General features: G+C 40.4%; 1 pseudogene; it reads right to left on the bottom strand.

Annotated features, from left to right (window-relative positions):
• Positions 1-1,302: 1,302 nt before the first annotated feature.
• LOC120286105 lies at positions 1,303-2,708 on the bottom strand (annotated as a pseudogene).
• Between the last annotated feature and the right edge of the window lie 14,925 nt (positions 2,709-17,633).

Genomic DNA, 17,633 nt, shown 5'->3' with positions numbered 1-17,633 from the left:
GCCAAACAAAATAATTAGCGACTTTTGTGACCATTTTAGTTTGATTTTTTATTTTATTTTCTTAGGATAAACCTTTAGCTAGACCGTTTGGCAACTTGGCATTCAGTTTTTCCACTAAATCAAATCAAAAGTGGAAAATAAAATGAAAAGGAGTTGCGTAGAGCAATACGAAAACTAAACGGAAAAACAGTTTATCCTCTGAAACTTGCCATCTGTATAGCTCTACATCCTGCAATTTATGTAGTCTTACTTGTCCTTTGCTTTCACAATATCAAGTCCTTTCGATGATTTTTCGATTGTGAGAAGTTCATAAACCATTTCATTTTGCCCAAAGACACCATATGTACCGGCAAAATGTGGATGGAACTGAATTTCATTTGGAAAAGAAGCACGGCCAACCAACTCTTTCTAACTTTTTTATATTATAATCTAGTAGGTCCAACATCTCGTCTCGACATTATTTTTCACAATTTTCAAGTATGTGTCTATTGTCATTTATCCCGGTGATGTCGTGTAATAGTTGATCTATCAATCTACTTTCATATTTCAATGGTATGTAAATCTCTATTCCCTCTAAAAACGAGTAGGTCTCAATTTCCTTTTATCTTCACCAGTCGTATGATATGCCATTCAACACAACCCAACTATTGGCTTGCTCGATCATATTGTTCGGGGAAACTTGAGCATCAATACATCAACCCCTAATGCCTGACTCGTGGCAGCAATTTCATTAAGTTGCGCAAAACCAAAGGCTACCTCTTTTTGTCTCGTCGATGAATGTTCTCCATGAAGATCATCGCTCGGCGTACGCATCTTTCATAACCAAAGTACCATTCTTAATCATACTGCTACAAGTTTGAACCAATACAAGTAATAGAAATCTTAGTCCTCGCTTCATATTAAATTGCTCCAGCCGATTCTAGTATTAGGTTGAAGCAGGAAGTTTACGTAGATTCGCTGCCCACTCATTCCTCTCTACCCTCTTCATATGATTCATTTCTATATGTTTCTATGTAGCCGACAAAATATCAACAAATTATAGTCCATCCAAACAAACAAAACAGTACATGCATAGAGTATCGTGAATATATAACATGATGCTTCACATGATTCTGAAGTCTTGAAAATTATAACAGTGATAATTCATCTTCAATAGGAACTTCTAATTACATGTTATCTAGAAGTGGACTATCAGGTTGTAGACCTGCACAACTGGTGAGTTACCATTGTCAAATTCCTTTTCCTCCAAAGTGGCCACAAAGCAAGGTAAAAACTGCCAATGGTTTAATTAAAAAAAAAGTAGAGCTTGGATGAAAAAAATGATTTGCTAGCCCGCAAGAACTCTCGTAAGGGTGCCCTGAAGTGATGTGACTGAATCTATGGCAGACTTAGCAAGCCAACTCATTCCCACTTTAATTCGATGCTCATCCGTGGGCAATCTTATCAAATGTGCAAATTTTCTCGCTGCAAATGCAGAAATATATGGATTAACATCATTTTTTCTTTCAAAGGACCAATGTGACAGAAGTAAAGAAAAGAACCTGCATGTCCAACTGGACCTTCCAGAGTTAATCCATCAATGAAACTTGGTGAAATTGCAGCATCATTTCTTCCCAATGTCATCATCTCGCCCAAGTTTTGAAACCTGAAAATTATATTAACAGAATCATGCACCAGTCACATATCCAAAGCTTCTACCAGTATGATCTACAAAAAATAAAAGTTGCCACACACTAGTAGAGGTACCACAGAAGGATACTTAATGGTGTTTGTGATGGATAACAGTAAAGTGCTCCTTGTCACTGGGGGATGTCAACGTGCAACTGAAGCTAACTTGTTACCTCCACCCAAATTTAATAGAACCACAGTCATTGGGGAAGGAAGGTGAGATAAAGCTACAAGATGCATGCTGATCACAAGCAAGGGCACTGCATTGCAAATCGAGCAGATTGAACCATAAAAAATGTCCAGCACAAAAGGCACAAGTGAAATGAAAGACCTAAAGGCAGAAGAGGATGGTCATTGATTGCTGCCCACAGATTCCAACCAGTGGAATCCGCTTGCTGAAAAGCAACCTGGTAGGCCACGAAAGAAATGACTAAAATTGGCTAGGAGATAGCAAAACTAAGAAAGGTGCAGATGTTAAAGTTGCACTACAACATCATACTCCAATAGATGAATTGCATTTCTTGCTTGTTTACCTGAGCGGTGGCTGGAAGAATCTTTCCATCTGAATCTCTTAATGCAGAAGAATCACCAAGGGCAAAAATGCGTGGGTGGCCCTTGACACGTAGAGTTTCATCAGTTTCTGTTTGACCATGGGCAGTCAAAGGAAGCTCATGCGGCTTATCCCAAGGTTCTAATTCGGGAAGTGAAGGCTTAGAGCCCACAGTCCATAGGACCAAATCCGCCTCCAGAATTTGACTTCGTAGTCCCCTTTGAGCAGGTTGAAGTTCCAATATAAATGTCTCAACATCATCTTCTGCCGCAAACCCCTTAGTCGGTCCACTCTTTTCTGCATTTCAGGATCTTCAGAGTTTCCACTGAAACAGAAAGAATCTTCAGCATCGCTGGACTTCCTTATATTGTGTACAAAGTAACCCAGAAGCAGCTCAACTTTCCTTGATGAAAGAACCTGGTATGTATTGCAAAAGCTGTACATCATGATCCACCCTCTGTAGTGTCATATCTTCATACCTCCAGATAAAAGTTCATATAGCATTGGCTTGAAAACAAACCGCTCACATTGGTCAACAAGGACCTACCGCATTATCAAAGTGACACAATTTAATAAGATGGCTCAAGCTGAATAAGTCATTTGAACATTATACGCAGCATCAAATGACAACATACTGGTTTCAACAAAATATACAGACTTCTATAAGACAGTTTGTTATAGTTTAGAGGAGTGATCTTTGTTCAAATATGCAAGTTCAGCTTACGATTCCATTCCAGCAACAGGGATGTATCAATGTAGAACGCGTACTAACTATACAAGGATCAAAGGAACTACACGAGGTTTCTTGCTGTCGGGCCAGACAAGTGATTCCGAGTCTCAAAGCAGTGTATAAAACCCCAAATCCACCACCTAATATACACACCCTTGGTCTCTGCAAAGAAAGGTTTCTTCTGTAAAACTTAACAATAAGTACCTTCGGATTCATGTACAATAATTTCAAAAGAATATGAGGAAAATAAACATATTCAGGAGTGATGACAGAGAATAAAGCAAACACCTCCACCCACAAAACCATAGTGATTAGATTCAACTAAACTCTTCTCAGTTTCATCATCTCTTCTGCTTCTAACCAATCCATGATTAACCTCATTCCCAAGCCACAAGGCTCAAAGTTATAAATTATATCAAAGGCAAAGCCCAACCTTAAACACCGAGCTAGAATGAGACTGACTTTGGGCGAGCCCAAGTGGCACATGGAACCGGTGGGAGGTATTGGAGTGGACTGATCCATTCACGAAACCCACACCCAAGGCGAGGATTTGACCCTAGTGTTTCAGCCAGGCATTGCCAATGATGACACAGAAAATTTCGTCCAAGATGAGAATTTCCCCATCAGCAGCAAAAGGAAATAACTGAATAAGTAATGTTGGGTCGGCATTACCATTTTTTGCGATGCATGGACTTGGCGAAGGGCGTCGGCGTCGGCGTCGGTGTCGGGCGCATAGGCGGAGGCGAGGCGTTGGCGTCGGGGCGACGGACTCGACACCGACGGAGGCAACCGGCGAAGGGGCGTCGGCGTCGAGTCGGGTTCGGGGAGGAGGCTGCGTTGGCGTCGGCGTTGGAGTTGAAGTTGAGGGCGACGGAGTCAACCGGCGGAGGTGGAGGGCCGTCGGCGTCGCGTTTATTTGGAAGAGGCACGACTTCGCAGAGGGGAGAGAGAGAGCGAGAGCGGACGTCGCGAGAGGGAGGCGGAGGAGTGTCGAACATGACGAGGCAGCTCGGCACTTCTCCAGCAACCTCGCCTCCGAGCCTTCCGTGTGTGCGGGTCTCGCTTGGCGGGCGACGCTCGCCGACGTTGAGGGGAGCTCAAGAGGCCTGCTTCTCCTCCGCGTGCTGCATCTGCGATCCGGGAATGCCGGAACGAATGACGGAGCAGCAACGAACCCGAAGAGAGAGAAGTGAGTGAGCACCGGAGTAGCGGCGGCCGTAATGTGGTTCGTCGGCAATGGCAGGAGAACGGCCGCTTGGTGCACGGCGGAGCAACAACGAGCGCGGAGAGAGGATTTCAGATTCAAAAATTCAAAAGGAAAGAAATGGAGAGGGAAAGAGGAATGGACAGCCATTTTCTTTCTCAAACGAAGGAAAGAAAAGTTTCCGCAATAAATGCTCGACAGGGAGAGAGCGTGAGCGTGCAGGTCGGGAGGAGAGGACGTCCTTTCTTTTGCCAGCCGAGCCGAGCCACCAGCCGAGACGAGTTAGAGGAGAGAGGAAGAAGCGCTGAGTCGAGGAGCGGACGCCTGACTTTATGGGTCCCACGAGGACACGTGTCGCGCTCTCACCGCCTTCTTGTTTGCCACGTTTGTCTACATAAGACGTCCCAATATTTTCTCGGTGAGAGTATAGCAAATAATGATATATATATATATATATATATATATATATATATATTTATATTCATATAACCAATATCATTTAGTGTGAAAAGATTTAGTTTGTTGTTGTAGGTATTTTAAACCTGCAAATTAGCACGTGCATGGATTCTAGCCAATACAAAACAAAGGAAATGTGGATGGATTGCCCTGAAACATGCTGCCCTGCAATCGATTGCCCCGAAGTGGTCTAGCCCGTGATGGGCTGTCCCTGGTTAGGCTGGGCCTGGACTCTTGGCTCCTGGTCCATGATGTGTTCTTGTTACACAGTTGACTCCTCTGGACTTCTTCCTTTAGAAGTCGATGAATGCTCCTTAGCCATGATATCAGTGAGGAAGAAAATGGTAAGAAATTTTTTTTTTTTTTTTGGAAGTGTTTAGATACTGATTCCTACTGGAGTACTAACTTTTTTTTTTTCAAGTTTAGTGTTCCCACAACAACGAAGGTAAAAAAAAAATGGAGGGCAATCAGAAGGTGCGCAAGCCAGATAAAAAAAACACTCGCTCTAATATCATGTCACAAGTTAAGATGAAAGCGAGAAAAGAGTCGTGAATGGAAGTGAATGATGATTATATTTCTTTAATCTATGAGGATCAGATCTAATCCTAAGTTGATTCAACTAATCAATTACAATCAAAATAAATCTTCAGCATCTCTTGAAAATATTCTCCCAAATCAACATTATATCTTCCAATAGAGTTGGAGCTTAACTCAATTTTTAAATTTTCCAAATCGAACCCCAATCCCAAAAATCTTATTTTTGAATATCAAATTCCCCTCCAACAAAAATAAATAAATAAATAAATAAATATCAAATTTCCCAAATTCCACTGGACCTCTTTCTTTAAATTAAACCCTAGTGGCCGCTCACTTCCATATCGGGGCCACATGATCTTCTCCTTTCTCTGGAAGTTTGGAACCCAAGCCCTGGACGCCACAGCGTCTCCTTCAATTCGCTCTGAGCTTGTCGATTCTCTCAACCGACTTGGGAATCTGGGCGTTCACGGAGCAGATCACACACTCGAGCTTGTTGGATCGCACAACCATCGGTATCCATGGGATGGTGTTGTTGGAGAATAACATACAAATGTCTTTATGAAAACATTGGAGCGTCATAAGAGCAGATAGTTTGGAGCATATAGTCCCACAAATAAAAAGGATTGCGTGATCTTCGAGATTATTTTCCATTTATGAGATGTCACAAATTTCAAACGCGGATTTTCTAGTTGTGTTTTGATACTTTTATCAATATCTTTTCCTTAATTTTGTTATAATATTTCAGTAATTTGGTTATTTTCTAGATGGCAACTTTTTTATAAATAGGTGCCTAAGAAATTGTAATATGCACTTCTTTTAAGCATAACTTTAGGTGCCTAAGAAATTGTAATTGTAATATGCACTTCTTTCAAGCATAACTTTCTCTACGTCATTCGAGCTCTTCGATCCGCTAGGTCCTCGACGAGAAAGCATGAAAGGAAAGCATACTTCGATCGGAGAATACAGGGAAGCGATCGGAGAATACAGAGAAGGAAGCATGAAAGGAAAGCATACTTCGATCGGAGAATACAGGGAAGCGATCGGAGAATACAGAAGGGAAGCATGAAAGGAAAGCATACTTCGATCGGAGAATACAGGGAAGCGATCGGAGAATACAGAGAAGGGAAGCATGAAAGGAAAGCATACTTCGATCGGAGAATACAGGGAAGCGATCGGAGAATACAGAGAAGGGAAGCATGAAAGGAAAGCATACTTCGATCGGAGAATACAGGGAAGCGATCGGAGAGTACAGAGAAGGGAAGCATGAAAGGAAAGCATACTTCGATCGGAGAATACAGGGAAGCGATCGGAGAATACAGAGAAGGGAAGCATGAAAGGAAAGCATACTTCGATCGGAGAATACAGGGAAGCGATCGGAGAATACAGAGAAGGGAAGTTACAAAATGAAGGACAACATTTGGACCACTAGCCCCGTCTGCTTGAGCTTCAACGATGATTTGCAATGCTATCCGTGGCATTTCGTCATTTCCGCACGGTATGCGCACCGTAAATGGTGATTGGCGTGCTGGCTGAGATGATGGATTGCCACGGAAAGCATTGCAAATTTGTCTTTCCTCTCTCTATGAATTTGAGATGCAGTGCAGGGTGGAAGGCTGTGGCCTTGAAGGAAGATTAGAAGGTGATTTCACTTGAGAAATGGGTATGTATGTACACATGTATGATAATGTCCATATCTATTTATGAATTTATGAATCTGAATCCCAACTCCTGTGCACCTAACTTTGGATTTACGCACGCATGTGCACAGGAACGAAGGAAAGCTGGTGCAACTCGTGGTCGCAAAGGTTTGTAAATTCTCTTAAACTCAAAAAAGAACTTAACGAATTTTGCCACAAAATTTTCTGTCGGCTACAAAACATTTGTGAACAATTCTCTTGAATGACTGAACCCAACTCTTTTTTTTTTTTTTTTTTTGAAGTGTGGGGGCGTGGGGGTGGGGGACTTATTTATAAATCTCAGATTCCCAAGTTTTTTTGTGAAAAACTTTTACCTTCAGTCAATATCCTGGTCAATATTAAGGAGGTATCTTGGGGGATGACGTGATGCAGCCACTTTCTTCGGTCGCCTTCTCCTCTGCCTCGAACCCTAAGCCTTAGATGCCTCCAGCTCGCGCCATAGCCTCTCCTTCGATTCGCTAGGCTCTGTCGTCCGTCGGATGTCGGAGAAGGAGTAGTGGGATGAAGGGGCAGAGCGAACGAGAAAATATTGGCTATAGCTCAGATGTAGCGGAGGGCGATGAGGCAGATGCAGAAGCAGAGCGGCGATGGCGGCATGGTTTGTCAGACGACAAGCTCCGTTGTCCGTCGGTGAAAGAGCAAGGGCAGTGCAACGGGCGAGAGTTGGATGAAAAAGTACAGACAGAAAAAGTCCCATGCTTCCATTCAAATTAATTGTGGGAGAGGAGGATCTCTGGTGGGGTCCGACTAATTTGTCAATATTTCCTCAACTCAATTTCTACATCAATATAATCTACGTCAACATTAATATTCCTCTGCTTAATTTTTGTAGAGAGGAGAAATCTACGTCAACATCAATATTTCCTCCACCTAATTAATATTGACGCTGGAGAAGGTATGAGGTAGGTAGCCGGGGGTATAACAGTGGCGTGGCCGCCTAGTATATATTTCATGAGAGCGTAGAGTTTGTCCCACGGCGGTCGCAGCCCCTTCTTCGCTCGCCTTTCTCCTCTTCCTGGAAACCTAGATTTTAGAAGCCTCCAGCTCGCGCCACAGCCTCTCCTTCGATTCCCTTAACCGACTTGGGAATCTGGGCGTTCACGGAGCTTGTCGGATCGGAGCGACAAGAACGCCACTGTGATTACAACTGTTAGGTTTCCATGGGTTGGGTGGTGCTGGCTAGCAAAACATCTCTTTCTCAGCTGATGATGGTGCGGTGAAGGAAAATTAAAAACGAAAACGACAAGTGACAGAAAAGAGAAAGGAAGCTGGTGAAAATGGTTGTCGCAAAAGTTTCGAGTGAAGTAGAGATGAGCTGGATCGAACGGTGTTCCTTGTTCATAGAATCAGGTATATTCCAGTACCGTTTGAATGCCTGAATATAGAGAAGCCCCACCCTTGACTGGTTTCTTTGCTTTTTAAAATTACTCCTGATTCGTAGTCATCATCACTTGCAGCGATTCATTATTTTTTGGAGAGGAAAAGAAGAGAAAGTAAATGCCAAGTCTTCTTGAGCTTCCGTGGTGCTGATACTCGATATAACCTTGCTGCTTTCCTCTACACTAGTCTTGTGGCAGAAGGAATCCAAGTTTTTAATGATGACGATCCGTCCCTCATAGGTAAAGATTGTGTTCATGAGATACGTAATGCTATCAACCATTGCAAAATATCCATTCCAATTCTCTCAAGCAATTATGCATCCTCCCCATGGTGTCTCGAGGACTTGGCTCAAATGGCCGAATGCAAGAGGACGAAAGGGCAAATGATATTGCCCATCTTTTATAAGGTGGAACGTCGCATGTGCAAGACGTATCACATTCGTTTGGAAAGTACATGCTTAGACATAAGGAGCTGGTCGATGAAATTACTTATGAGCGGTGGGAGCGAGTTCTTAGGGAGATTGGGTGCTCCAAAGGATGGGTGTTAGAGAATATTGCCGCCAATGGGTACGTTTACTTTCTTCATTCTCCCCAAAACCTTAACTGGACAGAACTACTTATACCTCCTAGAGCGTATTTCAATTTTATTTGGGTGGCAATTGGCAGGCATGAAGCGGTACTTGTCAAAGAGGTGGTGAAGGAGGTTTCGAGGTTGTTGGACAATCCCCGAGCACATGATCCCCTGTCCCCATCTACTGAATATTGACTCAATTACAACAGGATTTCCCTTGCCGATCAAAAAAGTGTCATCCTTTATTGTTTATAATTTGCATAAATTTTGCTAAGACTCGCGAGGATTTCTTTTGGAGTTAAGAAGCATGTTTCGTACATTATGCTGTGTAACGTGTTTATTTAGCATGTCGTTTTTGGATTCAAATGTGACACGATTGACGGATGTCTTGTGCTTGGATTGGACAAGTCGGCTCTGTTGTAGAGAGTCCAGTCAGCTTAATTAGTTGTTTGAAGTTGCTCTAAATGATTTTCTAATTAAGTCTGGTACTTCTTCCCTACCATAACTAGTCGAAAGGTCTGCTCGTTCCGACGACCGCAAAGCAAGAGGAGAAAATGGGAAAACAGTTGCAATTTGCATCAACATATCTTGAAATATACTGCAATGTGCTGGATCACTGGAAGAGAATATCTCCGTGTTTTTTATTAGCTTTTTTCGTCTTTTCTAAAACTAGAATCTGATCACGCACGCATGGAAAAAGAAGCCATCTTCATACCTGGCTAACGTTGCTGAGAGGGGCTTTTTGACAGGAACATTTTCATCGGAAGAGAGAGTGCAACGATTAGATCTGTTCAAGGATTTAGTATGTCTATCTCAATATGACTTGTTGCAAAAGTTGTAATTGTTTATTGCCATTAATGAGAAGAATCCCAGGAAGAGCCACACCTGAGTGTGTCCGGCTCCTTCACAGCTCCTTCAATCCTCCCTCAGAGGCAGATCTTTCTGGTAAGTTCCCCCTTTTCTTTTGTTTTCCCTCAATATGTTCGTGTCTTTTTATACGAATCATACTCTTTGGATTGAGATGGAAGAATTGAGCGCTGTTCACTGTTCATAATCTGAGTGGAAATAAGAGGGGATCGATAAATTAGCTGATGCTGTTTCTGTTACTATAGGAACAAGAGGTGTGTGAATTCTTTTATTTCTTCTTCTGAAATTGCTGTTTCTATCATTTTAATCTTGAAATCATTTGTTCATGTGATTATCTATCTATTTTGCGGGGTTGAGCTGGAATTAAATTAATTTGGCGGCCGGTTTGACAGAGTGAGAGATAGTGTTTTTGCTTATTAGTTATAGGGGAGTTTGCTGGTCTAGTTTGTGCGACATAGTGGATTTTGCTGGTCTAGTTTGAAATAGGAGAGTATTGAATCTATGGAGAAACGGTCAGAACATTGGAAACTTTGTGGTAAAAGCCAGATCGAAGATGTATTTTGGCAGGGAATGCAGATAAGCTCTTCCATCTTGTTGCGATAGGACAAGCGATCGAACAATTATATAGACAAAAAGAAGAAAATAAATTAAACACCGAATTTACATGATTCGATCGTAAAGACCTACTCCACGGGAGAGGAGAGCAGTGAATTTCACTATAAATCAAGCGATACAAAGAGATTACTCAAGTTACTCAAACACTCTCTCAGTATTTTCCAAGCCCCAATTACACCCAATAACGCACGCAATGTTTAGCCCCAAAGAAACAATTTCTCAATCTCATGAAGGAATTACACGCAGATTTTTACTGATTTAATTGGCTACAAACAGCCAATTAAATCCATCGCAAGTGAGATCCTTATTCTTTTGCCAACTTCTCATAGGATTCCATTTCCTAACCAAACGATTTTATCCAAAACATATCTTTGTATATTTTAAACAAAATCCACGTCCTAATCAAAGTTGGACTTTCCTATTTTAGTGGCCAAATTCTCCAATGCAAATTCAAACTTTGGGAAATTGATCTTTGGATCTTCTTTGCTCAATTTCGAACGTCCATAACATATCTAATTCGGAATATTCAGAATTTCACATTGGACTTAAACTCGAGATATATTTTACCACATCTCGGAGTGATAAATTAGCTGATGTTGTTTCTGTTACTATAGGACCGAGAGGTGTGTGAATTCTTTTATTTCCTCCTCTGAAATTGCTATTTCTGTTATTTTAATCTCGGAATCATTTGTTCATTTGATTATCTATCTATTTTGGAGGTTAAGCCAGAATTGGATTAATTTGGTGGCCAGTTTGATAGAGTGAGAGATATTGTGTTTTTGCGTAAATTACCAACTCCTTTAAATATCACCACTGCTGGACGAGAAAGTCCTTTTATCGATTCAACTAAAATAACGACAAAAGAGTAACACAAAACTTAAATAACCTCGAAGCACACAATACCGATACCTTCACAAATGACAATAACTACTTGGATATGGCACTCTAAATGTAAGCTAGCTGCTGTCAAGATGCTTGTTTTCTTAATTTCATTAACACCTAATCATAAATGTAATGATTGCAGTATAAATTTTTTTGGGTAAAAAATTCCAATATAATTGGAAGTGGAACTTTTGTTATAGTAAATACGAAATGATGAACCTACGCTACGTTTGTCAAAAGAAAAAAAAAAGAATGTGAAAATGCTTAACAAAGTGATTTTATATAATGGGAATATTAGTAGCTAGCTAAACTAATATTTGATTGTGGGCGGTTGGAGGCAGAAGAATAGGATATTGAAATGCCATGCACATTCCTATCTAATAGTTTAATCTTTCAACAGGTTACACCATGTTCAACTTCAATAGTCGTTGCTCAAACATAAATCATAAAATGTCAATTCTAAATGCATGGATAATTATACATCTATTTTGCACAAATGTTATTAGCTTAAACCCAAGATTGCTTCTCATTTTGGAATCATGGCAAGTTTTTGTCATGACATGGCGCACGTTCTGCCAAGTGCATAAAAGGTGTGCTTTGGACTTGGAGTGATGTTAATGTTCCAAATGGACTCCTAGAAGATCACTTTTAGATCGTTAAGCTCCCATTTTTATCTGATTATTGTGCAGTTTATCTGGTGTTTGAATAACATCATTTCTAGCTGGTAATCGTAATTTTGCATTTTTCTCACTAAAATGCTTTTCCATTGTGGTAGACATGGCAAACTGATCAAATTGGTGGCTGAGGTGGTCGTGAAAAAGCTGAAGACAGAACATAGACCAGAGCCTGAAACATTTAATTGGAATTGACTATCGAGTTGTATAGTAAGGAAATTGTTAGATATCGACTTTGGTGATGTGCGGTTCATTCAAATTTATGGCATTGGGGGTATCTGTAATAATACTGTCGCTGGGGTCATCTTCAACCCTCTCCCTTCTCATTTTGCGAAGTGTTGTTTCCTTAAAGATTTTCAAGTGAGGTCATCAAGAAATAATGGCGTAGTTGAACCGTTGGCTGTTCATGGAGGAACAAGGAGCATTGACGAAATTGAAGATGGAATGAAGAGGATTGGCAAAGCACTTTCAAATAACAAAGTACTTGTTATACTTGATGATGTTGATGACAGCAAACATGTGGAGAAGTTGGTTGGAAAGGTACTTTGTATTCGGGAAGTAGAATATTGATTACAACCATAAACAATGATTTTTTTTTTTTTTTGGTCGGAAACCATAAACAAGGATGATCTGCAGAATTTCAGATTATGAAATGGAGGTGATGAGTGATGATCACGCGTTTGAATATTTTAGTAGACATGCATTTAACAGACTTTGCTTTGTATGACTATGAGGGTTTTTGAAGAACAATTGTGTTTGTTGTTGGGAGACTTCCTTTGACTCTAGAAGTAATGGGTTCATTCCTCTCCCGCCACGGAATGAAAGAACTATGGAATGAGACATTGAAAAAGTTAGAAAAAGTACCTCCAGAAGATCCTTTTCAAAAGTTAAAAGAATAGCTATGATGCCTTCACTGACGTCTAGCGACAAATTTTTCTCGATATTGCTTCTTTTTTGTAAGTGAGGATAAGACGAGTGCAATTTATGTGTGGGGAGTTGGGGATTCTTCCGCATAATGAAGTTGCTGTCCTCAGCAGCAAGTCTTTGGTAAAGATTGTGGAGAATAATAAGTTTTGGATGCACAATCAATTCAGATCTTGGAAGGGAAATTGTTAATCAAGAAAATCAAACAAATTCCAGAGAGATGAGTAGGATAAGGATTTGCAAGGAGATTCTTGATGCAATAAGAACAAAGGAGGTGATGCACTAAGAACAAAAGAGGTATTCTCGAGAGATCTGATAGTTTCTCCAGTTGAAATTCCTCTACGGTGCGTCAGGATGCTTTTTTCCTTTCTTCTTTTTGCCATTTTAATGCTTTTCCTTTGAAATAGAATACTAAATGCCACTCATTTGTTGCTTTCATTTGCAGATGAACAATGTTGAAGCACCGGATATTGATTAACGCAAAAATCATCCTAAAGTCATTATTAGATTGAGAGGTTTAAACGGCCAAAATACCTCAAGTCAAATTGGGGAAATCTTTGTTGGTAATTTAGGGGCTGTTTGGCAACTTGCCAAATAGTCTTTGTTTCTATTATTTTGTTTTCGGAAGTAGATTTGGAGGCTGGAAATGCGTTTGGTAAAATTTTTGTTCTCAGGAATAAATTTCTATTTTTTGTTCCTAGAGGTAGATTTGGAACAAAACCGGAAAAAAAAAAATTGATTCTTGTTCCCAAGAATAATTCTACAATCAAGCACCTATTTTCTCTTTTTTTTTTCTTGTTATTCTTCCTTCTTTTTTCTTCTTCATCTGCTACCATTGCCGCAGTTGCCATCCACTGTTGTCCACTACCCACCGCTGCTAGTTGCCAGCAAGTGGTTTGGTGAGCTCGCTAGAGGCTCGCTAGGTTAGAGTGAGGTCCGGCGAGGCTTGCCCAGCCCTAGCGAGGCTCGCCCAGCTGCTAGTGAGGCTCGGTCGACAACGCTTGGGTGAGGTCGCCGGCCCTCGTCTGGCCGGTTGCAGGTCATCCCAAGGCCGGCGGGCAGCCACTTGAAGAAGAAGAATAGGAGAAAAAAGAAAAAAGAAAAAGGAAAAAGTAATAAAATTATTTAAAAATTAAAAAGAAAATGATTTAGATAGAAATTTTGAGCACGAGTACCAAACTCAATTCTATTCTAGGAATTGAAATTTTCAATAGTTACCAAATGGCTTAAAATGCTTAAAATTATTATTGGAAACAGAATACAAAATAATCATTTCTAATAGGAAATTGTTTATGGGAATAGAAGCGTAATCAAACGCACCCTTAGAGCATCATCTTACTGAATTAAGATGATTTTTTGGAGTCATCCTTCTCAAATGTCTAAGCCAACCAATATGCACTTAAAAGAGTGTGATCCTATGATTTGAAACTATGGAACTTCATCAAGGTGTATGATATACTTTTTTCTGTTATATATTCTTTGATAGTACTATTTGACTCTTCATCCATTAAATATTGCATTAATTGTGACAGATGGCAAAAAAAATGAAAATTCTATCTCTTAAAAGTTCTAAAAGAATAATCGGAACACAAGACTTCCATGGCTGCCTGAATTTAAAGGCGCTTATTTTGGAGGATTTTTCCAATATGAGGAGAATTGATGTCTCTATTGGGAAGTTGAAGTGACTAATTGACTTGAACATTTTGTTTGCCACTGTCTTCAAAGTTTGCATGAAGAATTCAGGACCTAGTGAATCCAGAGCACTTCATCGGACAATAATTTCATAAAGTGAAGAAACTCTCATAGTCAATACGGAAGTTGAAGTCATTAGACGAGGTGCACTTTTCAACTAATCTTGCTCTTTATTCTAGAAAATTTGTGGGAGTTACTCGGCGTTGTTATTGAAAAGCTTCAAGATCTGGAATCCTTTCAAGTCACTAGTCCCTATTTACAAGGTCACTACCTTACAGAATTCGAAGTTAGCCCCATCTAAAAATTCTAAATCTATCACTTACTAGGGTTAGTGAAGTTCCAAAAACCTCAGCATGCTTCCTTGCTTGCAAAGATTGGAATGGATTGCATGTCATTATATTCAAGAGTTGTTGGCGCTCCCAACAAGTTTAATCCACCTAAAATTGGAATCTGCATTGTTGCAAGTAGTCTCGGATCTCTTGAACTTGACTAATTTGGCTAAGTTGTATCTAGATGATAGAGGAGAAAGAGGTAAACATTGTACGCGTAGGTTTCTGTGGATTGAGAGGTTTCCAACATGACTAAATTGAACTTGAGGCTTGACAATGTCAGAGCTGCCACTCTTCAGCAAACCTTTATGCAACTTCCCTTGTCTATGCAAAAGCTAGGCCTTAATGATTTCTGTCTAATTGCGTCACTCTATCCGAACATGAGTCGTCACATTTAGAGCTCTTTAGAGTACGAAGGCATGTACATGAATTCGATGGGCTTCAACTTCCACATTTGAGGGAGTCGTTTTTGCAAAAGTGTTGCCCCCTCGAGACATTTAGGCTATGAAGCATGAGAAAGCTGAAAAATGTTTGAGTGAGCCTTTGTGCTTGCTTGATCACATCCAGTTTTGTCAGGTTTTCGAATCACTGGAGGCATTGTCTCATGTAGATTACAAGTCCTCTAGGGAAAAATGTTTTTCACTTTTGAAAAGTGAAAAACATTTTCCTCATCTCTCTTATCTCACATATCTACAAATCCTCACTTCCTCCTCCCCTTTCTTTTTATTCTTTTCTTTTTTATTCAAATTATTTCTTAATTTTATTTTTCTTTTTAATTTGAATTATTTTTAATTTCCTTTTTTTTTTTTTCTTTTCTTTGTCTCCCATCTTCTTCTTTCTTGGTTAGTCATTGGTTGCCACTAAGTGAACTTTGAGCTCATCAATCTCAAGCTCATGCTCATAAATTTGGCAAGCCTCGAGCTCGGCAGCTCGCGCTTGGCAATTTGGGGGAGCGGTGAGCCTCGTGCTCGTTGGCGAGCTCGAGGCTTGCCGGTGGCCGGTTGTGAGCTATCGCCGTGGCCAACGATTGGCCAAGAAAGAAGGAGATGGAAAAAAAAGAAAGAGAAAAAAAAGGAAAATTGAAAAAAAAAAATTAATAATAGATTTTAAAAATTAAAAATAATTAAAAATAAATTTTTAAAAAATAAAATAAATGAAAAGGAGTATATGGAGGAAAAGTAAGTATGAAAAAACCTTCTTTTTTTTTTTTTTTTTTTGGTAAAGTAAGATATGTATTGACTTTTAACCAAAGAACATGAAGGAAAAGATTTTCCTTACGAATAGTGAAAAATATTTTTCACTTCATTTTTAGGTTTCATCCGAATACCGGAAAATAATTATATTTTCCTGCAAAATGAGTTCCCGAAAATATTTTCTAGAAACGCCACATTTTTCGCGAAACGAATGGAGCTTTAGTAATTGTTCTAGTACTAGCCCTTCCGGCTGTGTAGGCTTTCAGATTCCTTTAGGAGAAAGCAAGAGTGGTCTCTTGTAGCTACGATGTGTTCTTGAACTTCAGAGGTGGAGACACTCATACCGGCTTCACCGATTTCCTCTACAATAACCTACTTGCTGCTTAGGTCCATGCGTTCAGGGATGACGATGCGCTCCCAATCGGAAAGGAGATAGGCCCAGAGCTTCTTGGGGTCATTAATAGTTGTAGAATTGCAATTCCCATCATCTCCGAACAGTATGCGCAGAGTAAATTGTATCTTGGCGAGCTCACCGAGATTATGGAATGACACAGGAAGCATGGCCAATCAGTCTTCCCTGTATTCTTTTAAGGTGGATGTTGATGATGCACGTCACCACCGCGGTAGCTTTAAAAAGGCTCTACGTGAACATCAGAGGCAGTGCAGCTCAGAAGAACTGCAAAACTGGGTGACAGCGCTGTTTTCTGTGGCATGGGTTAGAGGATGGATATCATGCACCATTGCTAATGGGTAGGTATGCTCCATTACGAATCTATAGCCGTCGCAAATCTAAATCCAAAACTCCTGTCCACTTGGATGGGAATGACTGATCCGGAATCGCAGAGTTAGGGGCAGGAAGGAATCAAATTGTATGCCTAACTTTCATTTCACACATATGTCGGAGGGGAGCTGGTGAAAATGGTGGTTCCCAAAGGTTTCAAGTGAATTGAAGACGACATGGATCAAACGGCCCATAAGATCAGGTATCTCCTAGTTCCATTTGAGCCAAGCGCCTATGATACGTAAGTATACTTTATGTTCATCACGTGAGAGCTTTCGCCCCCCTTCAAAGGGAAGGCATGTATGGTTCGCATGTTTTATGACTTTGACCGATTTCGTGACTTTTAAAATTACCTTGGTCTTTTTAAATTTTCATATAATTCACATTGGCTATATCTCATCATCGTCACTTTGGTTTGTCTTGCTGTATTGCAATGTATCTCTACTTTTCAGAAAAAAGAGACAGTATATGCCAAGTGATCGTCACCTTTCGTGGCCTTGATACTTGATTTGGCCTTGCTGCTTAACTCTATGTAAGCCTTGTGGCTGCTGGAATTAGTGTATAACGATGATGACCTGTCCCTCATACTTAAAAGATGTCGCTCATGAGATTTGGAAAGGCATCAACCAATGCAAAATAGCAATTCCAATTATTTATGCAAATTTTACCTCCTCTCCTTGATGCCTGTAGGAGCTAGCTCAAATGATTGAATGCAAGAGAACAAAGGGGCAAAAGACATTGCCTGTCTTCTACAAAGTGGAGCGCTCACACGTGCGACATGTCTCAGGTTGTTTTGGCAAGAGGATGCTTCAAGGTAAGGATGTTGTTGACAGAGATACTTATGAGCGGTGGGAGCAAGAGGAGCTTGGGTCTTGCAAAGGATG

This window comes from Eucalyptus grandis, chromosome 4 (assembly GCF_016545825.1).
Source record: "Eucalyptus grandis isolate ANBG69807.140 chromosome 4, ASM1654582v1, whole genome shotgun sequence".
Classification (NCBI taxonomy): Eukaryota; Viridiplantae; Streptophyta; class Magnoliopsida; order Myrtales; family Myrtaceae; genus Eucalyptus; species Eucalyptus grandis.
The sequence above is the reverse complement of the archived record's forward strand: the minus strand, read 5'-3'. Positions and strand labels throughout refer to the sequence as shown.